General features: G+C 52.1%; 1 protein-coding gene and 1 long non-coding RNA gene across 17 annotated transcripts in view; one reads left to right on the top strand and one right to left on the bottom strand.

Annotated features, from left to right (window-relative positions):
* Nucleotides 1-1,986: 1,986 nt before the first annotated feature.
* Nucleotides 1,987-14,668, bottom strand: LOC128101970 (uncharacterized). 15 transcript variants are annotated; one of them, XR_008215278.1, is made up of 5 exons: nucleotides 14,402-14,668; nucleotides 14,183-14,308; nucleotides 11,440-12,427; nucleotides 3,884-11,164; nucleotides 2,089-2,355 (listed from the first exon to the last, which is right to left on the bottom strand). It is a non-coding gene; the product is annotated as an uncharacterized LOC128101970 (long non-coding RNA). The 15 variants fall into 15 exon arrangements; XR_008215277.1 differs by lacking the exons at nucleotides 14,183-14,308; nucleotides 14,402-14,668 and adding an exon at nucleotides 3,237-3,365 and having other exon boundaries at nucleotides 3,884-3,958; nucleotides 4,245-11,164; nucleotides 11,440-13,587; XR_008215276.1 differs by lacking the exons at nucleotides 14,183-14,308; nucleotides 14,402-14,668 and adding an exon at nucleotides 3,237-3,365 and having other exon boundaries at nucleotides 3,884-3,958; nucleotides 4,250-11,164; nucleotides 11,440-13,587.
* Kcnb1 (potassium voltage-gated channel subfamily B member 1) overlaps nucleotides 13,697-14,735 on the top strand; it is a 91,808-nt gene continuing 90,769 nt past the window's right edge. The window contains exon 1 of one of the 2 annotated variants that reach the window (XM_052725439.1): nucleotides 13,697-13,753. The gene's annotated coding sequence lies outside the window, so the exon portion shown is untranslated. Of the gene's footprint in view, nucleotides 13,754-14,052; nucleotides 14,266-14,735 lie in introns of those variants that run through there. The other variant, XM_052725441.1, reaches the window with a different exon arrangement.

Below are 14,735 nucleotides of genomic sequence, written 5' to 3'. Positions count from 1 at the left end.
TGTTTCTCAAGTGTCTTTATTCTTTTTATTTTATTTTATTTTTGAGGCAGGGTCTCTCGGGAACTTACTATGTAGACCAGGCTGACCTTGATCTCACAGAGATCCACCTGCCTCTGCCTCTCAAGTTCTGGGATAAAAGTGTGCGCCACCATACCCAGCATTCCAAGTGCCTTTAAGTGCTGAGACAGACCTCTATTTCCATTCCGCACAGCATCCTGGAGAAGATATGGTGTTATGCCAGCTTTCCAGATGAGAAAACCAGCTCAGAGAGGTTAAGTGACCTGCCTGGGGTCATACAGCTCTTGCCAGTAGAGCTCTGCCCACACACCTTTCCTAGAAGCAGATGTTGGGTGGGCAGTCTGTTCTTCATGCCTCGGGCTCCAGGGGTGGCGGTGGGACACTTCTGTTTGGCATTAGAGAGCTGGCAGCCAGGAACACCCAAACATGGTGCAGCTCATGAGACACAGGCACATCTGTGATGAGGTCCTTTTAACTTTAACTGGAAAGACAGAAGAGGCCCTTGCGCCCATGTGTTCCAGGGGCTCACCTCTCAGAACAGAGCTAGGTCTGGGAGGTTTCCCTGGCCCTGGGTCTCCAGGCACCCTCAGGATTCCCGGATAGACAGTGTGATTGGCAGGAGTCTGGGCATCCCCAGGGAAACCCATCTCCATGCTTGGGTGACCCCCCACTGCTGCCTGCTTCTTATCTGTGCCGGAAATCAGAGCTGGCAAACCTCCTGTGGGAGGATGAGCCAGTTTCCATGGCAACCCCCAGTTGCCTCCTCACGGCTGGAAGGGGAGGAAGAAAGTGGCAGAAATAGCTGCTGAAGGTCTCACAGGCTTCAGTCCTGGTGCGCTAGAGGGAAGCCCTTCAGAGCCCCATCCTAACTGAATCAGACTAGACTGTCCCCAAGGTGCTCACCTCTGCTCAGCCAAGGGCTAGTTCCCTTTAAAGGTGGCGCCTCCTCAGCCGCAATCAGGAGGGGATCGAGTATGGGGAAGAAGGCCAGGCAGCTCCAGTGGGGACCTGAGGAGCTGAAGCAGTGTCATGCATGTCCCCATTTAAATTCCTCCCCCTTTCCATTTCTTTCCTTCTCGATAAGAGGCTGGGAATTTAGCCCATAGCGTCGTTAGCTAGCGTGCACAAAGTCCCGAGTTCATCTCCAGTTCTGCAGAAATTGGGTTATGGTGGTGCACGCCTGGAATCTCAGCAAGGTGGAGGCAGGAGGACCAGGGGTTCAAAAGTCACACTTGGCTATATAGTGAGTTTGAAGTCAGCTTAGGATACACAAGACTGGAGAAAGAGGAAGGGCCGGAGGAGTCGGCAGCTTAGAGAGGAGAGGTGAATTAGCCACCTGCATGGGCAGATCGCACCTCTCCATTCCCGGCTGTACTCAGGGTGGCAAGACGTGTTGCTGTTTTCCGTTTGATCAGATGAGGGGTTCCCCGGCCCTCTCACTGTGTTTCTGCTGTTATTTGCTGTTCATCAAATGTTCTCCTTTAAGCAGATTCACTAGTTTTTCCAGTGCTGGCAGGAGTGGGCCTGTGTCATCCACGCCCCACAGAACCATGAAGAATAAACCAGCCCTGGACAGTGGAGGTCAAGACTCTGGGCCCCAGAGCCTGTGTTCTTGGGTTAGATGAGCCAGTGTGCTGGCTGACTGAGGCCTCACCCATGTCTCTCCTCAAGTTTCTCATTGGTGGACCCACTGTGGGCAAGGGGTCCAAAAGAGGGGTGAAGTGCTCATGGCAGGGGATGGGTGGTAGCCCAGTCTCCGGATAGAGAAGCCTACGCTGAGCATCTATCCCAGACATCAGTTTGGATGCTTTTGTGATTTTTAATAAACACAGCGTCACAGTGTGTTTCATGAGCAGCATAGTGGCTCGGCCTTGCCGTTTCAACACAGCGCTCAAACTTTGTGTCATGCTGTCAGATGGACACGCACTTATTAAAGTGGCCTTGCTCATGAACTGCCTCTGTGTGATTCTGAAGAGGGAGCTTCTGGGTCTGGCGGTGAGGTCGGTTGCTGGGAGGCGGTGAAGAGGAGGTCCCGTCCCATCAGGTCTCACCCTGGGAGCTTGTTCCTTATTGTGAACAGCTGGGGTGAAGGGCGATAAATGGGGGAGCTGGGAGGGAGGGTTAAGAAGAGAGATGGGGAGGGAGGTGGACAGCCGGGAGCACTAGCCAAGGACAGTAGAGAGGAGAGGAGGTAGGAGAAGCCCCAGGCCTGAAGGACACGGAAGTTGAGCTCTCACGAAAATCTATCAGGAGCATCCGCTTGCTAGCCCTGGATCCCTGCGGCTTTGGTTTCTCCTTTTGCTGACTCTCCTTGTGTGTCTTGGAGTTCCCTGGCTCCTTAGAAAGGAAGAGAGATTAGCTGACCTTTAATTGCTCTGCTGGAAGCCTGCACCTTGGTTGTTTCAGTATTTCATCATCTTTTGGCCCCACCCCCTGACCACAGACAGGCTCCCTCTGTGGGGACTTTCTGGTGGCACTCATAGTTCTTTCCCGGAAGAGAACCCAGGAGACCTTGCTGGGGGGGGGGGGGGTCTCACAGAGCACAGTGTGCACAAAGCATTATAATGCACAAAGCCCTAGGCTGTTGTTAGGTGGTGGGTGGGAAGGTTCAAGGATAGATTGGGGTGTGGTGAATGGGTGGATGGATGGGTAGGTGGATAGATGGATGACTGGAGTGATACATGAGTATCTGGAGTGGATGTGTGGTTGGATAAGTGGATTCATAGGTGGATAAATACATTTGTGTGTTGGGGGGAGGATGGATGGATGGATAAATGGTGGATGAGTGTGAAATGGGTGTGTAGGTAGATGGAAGGATAGATGGGTGGGTGAATGACAGAGGGACATTTTTAAAGGTAAGTGGTAGGAAGACAAATGGACAAGAGGTTGGGTGAACGTGGGAAGATGGGACTGATGGAGAGACAGGATTGAGTGGGCAAGTGTGTGGTGGAGAGATGGCTGGGTGGGGCTCAGTCACTGACAACATGGATGAGGGGACGGCGAGGCTAGCGGATGGCGAGGCTAGCGGACAGGCGGCCGACTAAAGATGACATGGAGGAATGAGTGAGTGTCGGATTGGTCAGAAAACGCACTTTGTTCATTTGCAGGAACTTGGGCCAGGAAACCCGGGGTTTGGTAAAGACAAGTGGACTCAGAAAGAAAAAAGCAGGCACTGGAGCCGAGTCTCATGGTGCAGGGCTAGGATCCCAGCTACTCACACAGCTGAGGCAGGAGGATGGCAAGTGTGAGGCCAGCCTGGGCTATGTAGAGGGACTAGACTCGGACACTGGGTCACTCAGGGTCACCCAACAGTTTAATGGTCTCGTTTATATTGTTGTCCTCAGTGCCTGGTGCAAGGAGGAGATAAAAATCTTCAATGGGCAATACACACAGACACGCCCCCCCCCCAACAGTGTCTAATGTATGGTACACGGTCAACCGGTCCTGTCATTATTACTGTGGTTGTTTCCGTGAGTACTGTCAGCATCAAGCGGGATGCATTACCTCATTCACACTCCCAGGATCCCCCAGGTGGAGCCTGTTATAGTCATATATATGAGGTTGATTATGGAGCATGAGGACAAGTCCAGCTGATAGTTGACCCCTGGGGTTGCAGGGGCCCCATGTAACATGCACTCTGCTATGGACTGACGCATCCACGTCCCCTGAGTCTCGGAGGGCCCCTCTGTCCACTCTCAGCAAGCTACTTTTCTTTACCATGGAATTCGTGAACGAAAGTGTGTGCACCTGTGTGTGTGTGCCTGTGCGTGTGTTTGGGGGGGTGTCTTAGTTGGGGTTTCTATTGCTGTGATGAAACACCATGACCAAAAAGCAAGTTGAGGAGGAAAGGGTTTATTTGACTTACACTTCCACATTGCTGTTCATCACTGAAGGAAGTCAGGACAGGAACTCAAGCAGGGCAGGAACCTGGAGGCAGGAGCTGATGCAGAAACCATGGAGGAGTGCTGCTTACTGGCTTGCTCCACATGGCTTGCTCAGCCTGCTTTCTTATACAACCCAGGACCAGGGATGGCGCCACCCACAACAGTCTGGGCCCTCCCCCACTGATCACTAATTGAGAAAATGTCTGAGAGTTGGATCTCATGGAGACCTTCTCTCAACTGAGGCTCCTTCCTCTCTGATGACTCTAGCTTGTGTCAAGTTGACACACAAAACCAGCCAGTACAGGGTGGGGGGCAGGGGGGTACAGTATTAAGTAGCCTTACTCTACCCAGAAACTCCAAGAAACCTGAGCAGGCTTCCCAGTGGGACATAAATGATGGATGGTATCATGGAATCCAGAGAAGGCCAGACTTCGAACAAGGAGCCTCTTGCCAGCACTGTCGGAGGACTGGCAGGGGTGGATCTCGGCTCCTCCCATCGAGATGCCAGGCTGACGCCTCGGCAGACATGTTTTGAGAGAGCAGTGGCCTGGAATCAGACAGTCTGGTGTTAGAACTTGGCTGCACTGGGATGCTGCCCCTCCACAAATGTTGTGGCTTGTCTTTAAATCAGAGGGCTATGCAGGGTCCCTTCGTTATAGAATATTCCAGTTGTAGTTCATTTTCTCTCCCTCCCTCCCTCCCTCCACTGCTTCCTTCCTGATTGTTTATTGGGTTTGTTTGAGACATGATCTCACATAGCCCAGGATGGCCTTGAACTAACTACTTAAGCTAAGATGACTTTGAACTTTTAATTTAATTAACTAATTAAATGTGTATGGGTGATTTGCCTGCATGTATGTCTGTGTACCCCGTGCATGCCTGGTGCCCACAGGGTCGGAAGAGGGCATCAGATCCCCTGGGACTGGGGTTACAGTGGGTTGTGATTTTGATGCTCCTGCCTCCTGAATGGTAGGAATACAGGTGTGAGCCACCATCATGCCAGGTTTCTCCCGGGTTCTCTTATTTTTTTTTAAAGATTTATTTTATTTTTAATTATGTGTGTGTGTGTGCGCGCATGTGTGTGTACACGTGAGTGCAGGTGCCTCAAGGAAGACAGAGGTGTCAGGATCACTAGAGCTGGAGTTAACAGGAGTTTGTAAAGCTGTCCGATTTGGGTGCTGAGCATGGAACTCGGGTCCCCTGCCAGAGCAACCACTGAGCCACCTCTCCAGCCCCCTTTCCTATTTCTTATATGTCTAATTTCTCCCCTAAGCTAAGAAAATATCTGGTCTATGGAGAGAGGACTGCCACTGGTTAAGATCCTTTGGATATGGATGACCGACTGATAGCGGGCAGGACAGAAGGAGTTATTTCACAGCACACATAACTGGGAATCCAGGGATGCTGGCTTCAGGAGTGGCTGGATTCAGGAGCCCTAATGATAGACCCCGTTCAGCTCCACTTTACCCTGTGACAACTTTATTTCCAGGTGGACTCAGCTGTGGAGGACAAGAGGCTTCCCCCCATCTGGTCACCTTACTTTGAATGTTTTCGTGAAGGCTGACGTCTGGCACAGCAGTGGTCTTTTTGCAAGGATCAAGCACCATGCCTAGGAACAGAGAGCCTCTATGTGAGGGAGGCAAAACAAAATGGTGGGAGCGATCCCTCCTAGGCTCCCCAAGCTTCTGCATGGATTAGTTAGGCTTTTTTTTTTTTTTTTTTTTTTTTTTTTGGTTTTTCGAGACAGGGTTTCTCTGTGTAGCTTTGCGCCTTTCCTGGAACTCACTTGGTAGTCCAGGCTGGCCTCGAACTCACAGAGATCCGCCTGGCTCTGCCTCCCGAGTGCTGGGATTAAAGGCGTGCACCACCACCACACGGCTAGTTAGGCATTTTTAAAACAGTTACTTATTCTGTTTTCTATTTGTGTGTGTGGTATGTTTTGTGCGTGTTCACATGTATGTGCATGTGGATGTCAGAGACTGACGCCAGGTGTCTTCTCCAGTCACACTCCACACAGGGTAAAGCAGCGTCTCTCACTGAACCTGGAGCTTCCTGATCCTGCTCGGCCAGATGGCCAGTGAGCTCGCTCCAGGAGTCCCCCGTCTCTGCTTCCCTAGTGCTGGGACTACAAGTGCGCGCTGACTTTCCTGTGCATCCTGGGGATGTGAACTCACTCCTGATTTTCCTGTGCATCCTGGGGATGTGAACTCCTGACTTTCCTGTGCATCCTGGGGATGTGAACTCACTCCTGACTTTCCTGTGCATCCTGGGGATGTGAACTCACTCCTGACTTTCCTGTGCATCCTGGGGATGTGAACTCGGGTCCTCGTGCTTGTGCATGAGCACTTTACTGACAGAGCCTCCTCCTCCACCAGCTAAGCGTTCTGGTTACTTAGGTCGAGCTGGACACAGAAGCCCCTCCCTTAGCAACCCCAAGTTGCCTCAGCGACCTGCAGTTGACCAGACAGAGCCATTAGTGGTAAAGGGCTTTAAAAAGTTCCTCATAGGGTCTGGAAGGATGGCTCAGCGGTTAAGAGCACTGGCAGCTCTTCTGGAGGACCTGGGTTCTACTCCCGGCACCTACAGGGTGGTTCACAAGCATCTGTAACTCCAGCTCAGGGGATCCAATACTCTCTGCGGGCACGCACACGGTGCACAAATATATGTGCAGGCAAAACACCCATACACATTAAATTAAATGAAATTAATTTTTTCTCGGGGCTGGAGAGATGGCTCAGTGGTTAAGAGCACTGGCTGCTCTTCCAGAGGTCCTGAGTTCAAATTCCCAGCAACCACATGGTGGCTCACAACTATCTATAGTGGGATCTGATGCCCTCTTCTGGCATGCAAGTATACATGCAGATAGAGCAGTTGTATACATAAAAATAAATAAATCTTAAAAAAAATATTTCTCATAGACACCCAACATTGACCTCTGTCCTCAACATACATACCCACATATGCACAAATATACATAACAAGAGAATTTTTAAAAATCCCCTTATAGCCAGGAGGTTGTGGCACATGCCTTTAATCCCAGCACTTGGGAGGCAGAGGCAGGCGGATCTCTGTGAGTTTGAGGCCAGCCTGGTGCTACAGAGCGAGTTCCAGGAAAGGCTTCAAAGCTACACAGAGAAACCCTGTCTCGAAAAACAAAAATCAATCAATCAATCAATCAATCCCCTCATAGCCTAATAAAGCAGATGCTCTCTCTATGGCTACTCATCTTAAAGGTGGGAAAGTTACAGTTCAGAGAGGCTAGATCACCCTTCTGTACCAGCCATTCTGCCCAGGAGTCCTCTCTCTTTGCCACGAGGCCACACTGCCACCTGAAGGAACTTTCCACTACTCCTTGTTGAGTGAACATGCAGACACACAGCCACAGGGCTGCATGGGGCCTGACAGAGCCAGCCCCTCTGCATTTTTAGGTGCAAGGGGATCTGCATGCTTCCCCCCTAAGCTGGCAGCTAAACTTTGTAGGTGTGGCAGGGTGACCCAATCACACAGGGTCTTTGGCGATGGCCATGGACTTGCAGAAGAATCTCTGCAGAGGCCTATGGCTAGTGAATTGCCTACCACTTGGTCCAGGGCTCATTACATTTGGTCTGGACAATTGCAGGAGCCTTCTTCTGAGTCTCCTGAGACTACCTTGCATTACTCAGTTCTCCCTGGTGCCCCCTTTGATGGAGGACTCACTTGAGCCTGAGTGCCTGGGACCCTTCTGTGGAAAACTGCCAGGGCTTCCCAACACAAGGAAACTCAGACTCCTTCCTTCTTGAAAACAAAAGGCCCTGAATCTAGATATTCTCAAACATTACATGCTCAGGGCCTGGGCTCTGGGGACTTCCCTGATGTACCTCCTTCTTCAGCATTCACAAGGTTGATGTCCCCCTGTGATACTCAGTTTCCCTGTAACTGCCTCGTCAGGAAGCCTCCCTGGACCACCTCCTCCAACACTGCTGATACCTCCATCAGTCATGTGCCTTGCTCCCTCCTGGTGCTTTTCATCACGGTACTTACTACAGCTGGATGCTCTGACTGGTTGACCTGTATGTTTACCAACTATACAGGCATTGAGTGATGTCTGTTTTTCTTGCCCTGTGTCTTCAGTGTGTCACAAAGGAGACGCTCACTGTGGACTGTGAGAAGAGCAGTTCTAGGTTGGGAAACACCTTTGCCTTCCAAGAGGCTTACGTGGGGTTTCTCAGGCTTGGTACTATTGACTTGCAGGGCAGCAGCTACATTTATTATCAAGGTGAAGAACCATTCTGTGCACAGCATGATGTTTAGCGACATCCCCTTGCCTTCGCCAACTAAACACCAGGAAGATGTCCCCTCCCCCAGAGTTGTGATAACCAAACCCCTGTGCGGATGTTGTCACATGTCCTCTGGGATAAACAATGAAACATCTGCCTCCTTTTTGGGGAGAAGAGCTTTTCTGGGCTTTCAAGCCAGGTTTCTTCCTGGAGACTGCAGTTTTCAAGGGTTCCCTGGGTAGATGGGAGCTCTGGGTAGGAGCTGGTGACAGGCTGCTGTTTGGGAATACAAAATGACATCCAGGGTTGCATGATTGTCCCTTTGGAACTCACTGAAAGAAGAGGGTAGATACTCACCCTAAAACAGAAGAGCAGAGAGAGAGGCCTCATGACCTCAGCATGTAGAACCCCATGCTACTCAGATGAGGGTCACATGTGCAGGAGGACACAAAGACCAGACGGGCAGGCAGTAGACCTGAGGGGCTGCAGAGGACAAAGGCAACCCCTCAGTCCAGTGTGGGAAAGTGGCTTGCCCCAAGGATGGTTGCCAAAAAAACAAGAACTGGTGGCTCAGGCCTGTCATCCCAGCTAATCAGGAGTCTGAGGCAGGAGGATGGTTGCCAGATTTGGGGTCAAGCATTGCTGAGCCATCTCACAGGCCCCTCAAATAATGTTCTGGAAACAAAAGATACCACAAGCAAAAAATTAATATGCAGGTGACAGAATAGACATCCAAAGTCCAGGAGGGATTTAGCATCTAGATCATGTAAAGGAGTCCTGAAAACCAACAACTACAGTGACAAGCAGTGCAACAGCCACTAAACAACCACAACCACAACAACAACCACCAGCCATAATAACAACCACAACCATAACAACAACCACAGCAACAACCACCAGCCATAATAACAACCACAACCATAACAACAACCACCAGCCATAATAACAACCACAACCATAACAACAACTACCAGCCATAATAACAACCACAACCATAACAACAACCACAGCAACAACCACCAGGCATAATAACAACCACAACCATAACAACAACCACATCAACAATCACCAGCCATAATAACAGGCACAATCGTAACAACAACCACAGCAACAATCACCAGTCATAACAACAGGCACAATCATAATAGCAACCATGATAATAACCACCAACCACAATAGCAACCATAATTATAACAACACCCACAGTAACAACAATCATCAAGCATAACAACCACAACCATAATAGCAACCACAGCAACAACCACCAACTACAATTAAAACAAAACCACAATCATAACAACCTCTCAACCATAGCAACTACAAACAAAACTAAAACAACAGCCATCACCAACACAACCACAACAGTCACTACCACTACAACAACCATAATCATAACAACCACAGCAACAGCCACCAAACAACCATAACAACAACCACAGTAATAACAACCATAACAACATCCCCCAACCATAACAACTACAACTACAGTTATAACAATAGCTACCACCACCACACTGTAACAACAACCACTACTACAACCATAACTATACCCATAACAACAGTCACCACCATAGCAGCCATAACAATAACAACTACCACAACAGCCACCATCACCACAACAGCTCTCTCTCTCTCTCTCTCTCTCTCTCTCACACACACACACACACACACACACACACACACACACACAAACTCAAATGCATATAAGCAAACCTGAGATTCATCAATAGTCAATGAAAGGGACATTTCAGTGCACTGAGCTGTTTGCTGGCACACACTAGACATTCAACGCTCCACTCTCTGGATAAAAGCTAATGGAGGCCGAAGGACTCCCAGCACTTTAGAGGAGATGCCACCAGAGGCAGCTGAGTCTGGGTGCACTTAGTCAAGAGTGTACACACCCTGGGACACATTGTTCCAAAGGCTCAGGAAGCGTGTTTACAAAGTCACCGTGTCAGGGCCGGGGACAAGGCTCAGTGGATAGAGCACTGGGCTCATTTCTAGCGCTGTGTAAATCAGGTGTGGTGGTGCATGCCTGGAATCTCAGCACTTAGGAGGCGAAGGCAGGAGGATCAGAAATCCAAACTCATCCTTGGCTATGTAACCAAGTTCAAGGCCCACCTGGGCTACAAGAGACCTTGGAAAGAAATCATGTCACTGGTCTGTGAGCAGATATGAGAAGGTGCTCTCAGGTGAGTCCACTAAGTACTAGGACTACAAGTGACTTTGAGGGACTGGACAGTGAAGAAGGACACTCAGTGTGAGGACTGGTGAACCCACATCAATGTGAGTAGCTCTCCTGAAGATAAGAAACAACCTTAGAGTGTCATAGCACAGAGCACATGGGTAAGGTGAAGTGTGCCTAATGGTGCCGGCAGGTAAACCTGTAATCCCGTACCCCTCAGAAGGACAAGACAGAGAGCATGGCGAGTTCAAATCCAGCCTGGGCTACATAGTCAAATATTTTCGGGGGTTGGGGGGAGGCAAAACAAAACAAATAAAAAACAAACAAACAAAAAGTATGAGTTGAGATATAGACACAAAACACCATTTTTTTCAAGATTTCACACAGAAAAAACAAAACATAAAATCCACTAACCAGGAAACAAGTGCTGCCCATGAGGTAGGAAGCAGTCTCGGGAGTGGGAGGGTAAGGAAGGAAGAAATGAAGGGGACTGGGGGAACGGCAGTCGGTAAAGTGCCTCCCTCACAAGTACAGGACCCGAGTCCAATCTCCAGAACCCATGGAATCAAACAAAAACAAAAAACCAGCATTGAAATGTATGTTTAAAACCCCAAGGCTGAAGCAGCAGAGTCAGGCAGAGCCCCAGGGCTCACTGGCCAGCCAGCCTAGCCTATTTGGTGAGTTCCCAGCCAATGAGAGAAGCTATCTCTAAACAAATAAATAAAATAAAAAAGGTGGATGCCGCCTAAGGAACATACCCAGGGCTGACCTCTGGCCTCCATATGCATACACACACATGAGCGCACGCATCCTGTATTATTCTAGAGAAACAGAAGCAATAGGACACACATCTTATATATTAAAATAGAAGACATTTTATATATCAAGTTGTTAAAAAATGTATTTAGCCGGGCGGTGGTGGCGCACGCCTTTAATCCCAGTACTAGGGAGGCAGAGGCAGGCAGATCTCTGTGAGTTCAAAGCCAGCCTGGTCTACAGAGCAAGATCCAGGACAAGCACCAAAACTACACAAAGAAACCCTGTCTCGAAACCAAAAACCAAAAAAAAAAAAAAAAAAAGTATTTAACCAGCTTACTCTGAATATAGTCCCAATACCATGAGGCTGAGAATCTGGTAGTTTCTTGGTCCTTGAGGTGTCTCAGCAGTCCCAAGCCGGCACCAAAAATCTGGAGGTTCCTGGAGACTTAAAGGTCCTTAGTTCATGATGGACGCCTGAAATCGCTGGTTCTGATACCAGTGAGGAAATCATCATCGTCGTCGTCATCATCATCATCAGCATCAGCAGCAGCAGCAGCAGCAGCATCCATCAGCTCTGCAGCAAGAGGCAAGGCCAAGGCAACAAAAGGCGAGGCATCTTCCTTCCTCCACACCCTTCAATCTGGGCTGCTACCAGTCGGTGCTGCCCACATCAGGGTAGGTCCTCCCACATCAATTAAGAAAATTAAGACAATTCCTCAAGTGAGGCTCCCTGCTCAGGTGATTTTAATTTGTGGCAAGTACACATGTGCGCGCGCGCACACACGCACACGCACACGCACACACACACACACACACACACACACACACACACACACCCCACGGCACAATAGGGAAGGAAAACGTCTTGTATTTTCTATGCCGATTTGTTGTGGCCAGGGAGTGGCTGTTCCTCATTTGCCCTTGACCTCTAACCTGGACACACTCTGCCTGGAAACTCCTCTTATCTCCCCAAAGCTGACTCCCTTCTTACCTGTGGAGTCTGTCTTCCACCTCTGAGACGCCCTCCCTGACCACCCAGGTAAAGCTCTCAGTATAGCCCGCCCCTCCCCATCACTGAACTCAGGATTTCCTGTTAGCACTCATGATTGGCTGAAACCTTCTCGTTAAAAAATAAATAAATAAAAATACGTTTAGTTGCTTGTCTTGCTTCCATGGTGGGCAAGCTGAGACGAAGAGGGAGGGACTGAACCAGATCTATCAGGCCAGAGCAAGGAAAAACCCTGGGAAGGCTTTCCTCCAGTGACAGCCACATTCAGTTCAGCAAAGGGAACATTCATTCTGACAGCCGTGGCTATCATCGTGACCTGTGGGAGGCAGAGAGGGATGGGGGAGCTCAGAGCAGAGGTCACGGGGAGAGAAGGCAGTGGCAGCTTGGGCTGCGTCATGATGATGGAACTGAGGAGAGTGGATAGGTTTCTACAAACAGTTCTGTGTGATGCAGTTGGGAAGGAGGCCAAGAGTGGAAAGGGGAAGGGCCGTCCGTATCTTGGGGCACTAAGTCTCATTAAGTTTTCCCTCTCCAGGGCACGGCTCTCTTCTGCATCCCTGCCACCTTAATACTACACAACAGATACGTATGTGAGAGAACGAACCAGTAAAGAACAGGCAGGGCCCAAGTGTGAGCGATTGGAGGGAAGCCTGGCCCTTCTGCATGCAAACCTTCCCACCCCACAGTCACTCCGAGATGGCCTGATAGAAGGTGCCTGCCCCACTGCACAGAGTGAGGCAGGGCCGGGGGATCCCTTGGTTGAGCCTGACACTTAGCTCTTCAGAAGCAGCCGTCCAAGCTGGCATGAATGGGTGAGTGACTGATCAGGCCATATAAGCTGAGTCCTCACTGCCCCCTCCTCTGGCCTTACGCTTCTCCTCAGCCCCAACCACCCACCTGCCCACTCGGTTCGCATGTTTGTTTGTGGATAGACATACTGTCCACCTTCTTCTAGAACCTAGAATTTGATTTTAGAATCTGCAGTGGAATCCAAGCAAGGGCCATTAAAACTGCCCCCTGCCTTCTCCAGCTCTCCCATCCTCCCAGCATCTAGCTTGTCTGACATAGTCCCCTACTTCTGTTTACAGTCGCTCTCCCGGCAGCCCCGCGACCCGGAGGCTGGTTGTCTTCGCAGCTGAATCTACGCGCAGAGCCTGCATGCAGTAGGCGCTCAGCCTCGTGGTGGCCGGGACGCAGACAGCCCGCCCGGGTGGGCCCCGCGGCCTGGGCCAGGGCCCGGCCGGGCACGGAGGGGTTAAGCCGCGCGCGCTTCCGACCCGCAGGTGGCGCCGTCCCGCCTCGGTGCCACTCGCCGCGCTCCGAAGTGCGGGACAGAATCGCAGCGAGCGCGGAGCCGAAGCTCAGCCCGACTTGTTGATCTCGCGCAGGCAGCCGCGGCCGCCGCCGAGCCGAGCCGGAGCCCGAGGTGGAGGCGGAGGCGCCGCCGATCGCCCGGGCCGCGCAGTCTCCGCGCCCCGCAGAGCGCCCCGCCCGCGCCCCGCAGCCCCGGTGCCGCCCGCCCGCCCGGCCGGCCGGCCGGGGTAGGCCCAGCCCGGCCCCGGGACCGCCGCTGCCGCGGGCGGGGGCGCGGGCGGCCGGCGAGATGCGCGCGGCGCGGCCCCGGGAGGCGGCCGCCCTGGGGGTGAGTGTGGTGGGGGCGGCGAGGGTCCACCCCGGGGCGGGGGAGGGGGGCGGGGCGTGCGCCCGGCGTGCTGTGGGCCCCGGGAACCCCCCGAAATCACCGGTGCGTGGCGGGAGGAGGGCACGCTCCGAAAGGCCAGAAGATTCCGCTGGTTTCCCCGCCTCCCACCTCCCCCACCCCTTCCCTCCCGAGCCCGGGCAAAGGCGCAGAACCCGGAGTTATAAAAAGCCATCGCCGGGAGGAGCGAGGAGGAGGAGGAGGAGGAGGAGGAGCGGGAGGAGGGGGAGGAGGAGAAAGGAGGGGGGAGGGGGCGGGAGGGGAGCATCGAGCAGGCGGATCCGGAGGACTCCGCGCCCCTCCTCCGCTAGGGTGGCAGGGGGGCGCACAGGGAGGTGCAGACCCCGCTGGCTTGGTTCCTTCGACCCTCACCTGGTCTCGGGAGCGACCTCAGGTCCTGATGTTGTGAGGAGTGGGGTCGTCCCAGGACAGGGTTGCCTGGTGACCTCCGACAGGTGGGCATCTGGTAGCCTCCACAATCCCCACTCGATCCAAAATCTTTTAAGATTTAGAAAAAGCAAGCCCAATGCCATCGCTATGCTCCCACCCCAAATCCTGAGCATCTTGGGGTGGGAGGAGATGAGAACTCACTAAAAAGAGAAAAAAAGAAAGTTCTCCCTGCCTCTTTCGGCCTCCCCATTGCGGGGCCAGGCTGGGCATTCCATCCCGAGACCCGCAGAGCAGGGAGTTTCAGCACTCGACGGGGCGGACAGCGCCCCGGGCGGCGGGATTGCGCCAGGGCGGGGGTGGGGCTTCCCGGGAGCCTCTTGGGGGCCTCTCCTGCCGGGAGGGCCACCCCTCCCTCCGTCCTGGGGTGGGGCTGACTTCAGCACCGGCGGGAGGGACAGCGGCCATCAGTCCTCTCCCCCCCGCCCCCCCCCCCGCCATCCCCCCCCTGAGCCGCTTAAGCCTCGGGAAGGTCAAG

This window comes from Peromyscus californicus, unplaced genomic scaffold, assembly GCF_007827085.1.
Source record: "Peromyscus californicus insignis strain IS unplaced genomic scaffold, ASM782708v3 Scaffold_7__1_contigs__length_154581171, whole genome shotgun sequence".
In the NCBI taxonomy this organism is placed as follows: Eukaryota; Metazoa; Chordata; class Mammalia; order Rodentia; family Cricetidae; genus Peromyscus; species Peromyscus californicus.
Note: the sequence above shows the minus strand (reverse complement) of the source record. Positions and strands in the feature narration are given on the sequence as shown.